Source organism: Bidens hawaiensis, unplaced genomic scaffold (assembly GCF_021521415.1).
Source record: "Bidens hawaiensis isolate Kalapana, Puna unplaced genomic scaffold, B.hawaiensis_p1.1 tig00001032_1, whole genome shotgun sequence".
Taxonomy (NCBI): domain Eukaryota; kingdom Viridiplantae; phylum Streptophyta; class Magnoliopsida; order Asterales; family Asteraceae; genus Bidens; species Bidens hawaiensis.
This window is the reverse complement of record NW_027491060.1, coordinates 725,974-728,538: the sequence shown is the minus strand read 5'-3', so window position 1 is coordinate 728,538 and position 2,565 is coordinate 725,974.

The following is a 2,565-nucleotide window of genomic DNA, read 5'->3' as shown; positions in this document are numbered from 1 at the left end:
TCAAGAATCCGATGGCTCGGATAATTTTGTTTGAATATTAAAATATGATATTTTTGTAAAACATATAAACATGTAAATACCAAACGAGATTTTCGTCTCGTCTTTTTGTAATGTAAATATTTATAAGTTTGATCCTTATGTTTTATAAAAGTCTTCCGCTACAACCCGCTACTCTGATTTTTTACAAACATGGTACCAACTAACGGTCGCACTCCTAGGCCTAAGATGGGGTGTGACATTACGAGCCTTCCAAACACACCAACAAGCCATGAGAATCACCGAATGGACCGCTTTTCTTTTATTTTTCTCGCAGTCACCTATGAGATGTATTTTTAGAAGGTCACTAATTTCGAACGCATAAACTGGAGGGATTCCGCACCAGCGACTAATAAATTGCCATATCACCGAAGCAACATAACAAGATAGAAGAATGTGTTCGGCCAATTCCCTTTCTCCTTCACAAAGCGGATACCAATTAGTTTCATTAATAACCTTCCTTTTGCAAAGTGCGCCCGAAGTTGCAATTCTACCCATTTTTGCTTTCCAACCGAACAAATTAACCTTTAAAGGAACCCATTTATTCCAATTCATATTGAAAACCGGCTGTTCATTATGGCTTTGGAGTTGTAAGCGACACGACTTAGTTGTGAATTTACCATTAAAGAGGTGGATTCGCCCATGGACTAAGCAATTGCACTATGCTTAACTTTTCCAAGTGACTTCTTTGCCATTGAGTGTTTAACACTATTTCGTTTGTGATCAAGTATTATCTTGTTTAATATAGGAGCTAGCATCAATGTAATACCTTGCAGTGAGCTATTCTTCAACTCCTCTATAAATCATAACAAATATTATGCATGCGAAAAGGGTATATAACATTATAGAGTTTCATACTATGGTGATTAAATTTATGAAAATGATTTTTACCAACTAACCGCATGGTCCACATACATATCGTATGCATTTATCGATCCATAGACACAATACGCAAATGTTTAGCTTAGTAATTAATTGGAAGACCTTAATGACTATAGAGGCGGAAATGTCTGAAAGCATTTAATTAAATAAATTGGACAAGTAAGCCTATAATAACAAACTAAGAGAAACAAGTGGCAAAAGGAATATTACCACGTAGGTGTCAAATCCTCTTGACCCAACTTTGATTATCTCATTCTAGGGATGAATTTTTTTCTTGAATACCCGTATCCATACCTGTACATGTACCCGTACGTGTCTATTGCGTACGAGTATGGATATCCAAATTTACTGGTTATAGGTACATGTACGTGTATTACGGGTACTGGTACCCGTTTAAAATATGTAAGGACTTTTATTAGGTTTTCAATACTCATGACTTAACTTTCAAGCGAGATTTTCAAAACATAATATGTATTAGTTGAATAAGATCATTCTCAAACTATATGTGTATATTCATATATTGTTTATTCGTATATTTTTATTTCATGTATGTATAATTGTGTATATCATTAAGTAACATGTATTAATTTTTCTTTCTTGTTTTTCTATAAAAAATGAGGAAACAATAAACAAAGAAAAGGAAAAGAGAATAGATTTTATATTATGATTGACTTGTTTTAGCCCTGCTTGCGGTGCGCACATATGATGTATATATGTGTGAACCCTCGGGTGGGCAAAAGTGAAATTGCACTAATTTTGACGTTATTTTACTAATCTCGTGAAAATAACGTTAAAAGTGACGGACGGTTAATCAGGCATCATGTAGTGGCGTTGATAGCTGAAAGATAAGGGTACATGCACCGATCAGCAGGTGTCCCGATGATTGAGTGCTATGTGCCTTATGTCTAAGGCTTGATGCAAAACTACTATCGAGCCGGGGGTCTCACCGGAAGCAGCCTCTCTATCCCTATGGGGTAGAGGTAAGGCTGCCTACATCTTACCCTACTCAGACCCTACCATAGCTTTGCTATTGGTGGGATATACTGAGTACGATGATGATGATGATGATGATTGACTTGTTTCATTTTTAGTTTTTGTATTATGTTTTAGTTGCGGTACTACGGTTCTGGTTGTGGTATTACGGTTTTGGTATTATAGTTAATTGATTGTCACCGATACCTAGTTTAGTATAGATTTTTTTAAAAGAACAAAGAGGTATCAAAACGAGTACCGTACCCAAAGTATCTGTACCCGTACTCGTACCATATAATTCGGGTACGAGTATGGGTACCAAGATTTACTGATTTTAGATAAGGGTACCTTCAGATACAGGTACGGGTACAATCCCGATCTCGGTTCAAGTCCAACTACAACAGTTGTTCCAAAAGAGGTAAGTTATGGTTAAAACACGCAAACGAGCTGATACATAAAACTCCAGTCACCGATACGTGGCTACCCTGGGTTTCACTAAAATGAAGTGTACCACCAACTTCTAGATGTGGCCCACCCAATAAGATGTCAATTTAGGAAATATTAATATGTCATCCATCATAAATAAACTAATCACCTGTCACATCTCAACTTAATTACTAGTTTATTATATAGGGTTTTATAATTTAAATACATACAGATACAGGTTACAATTAC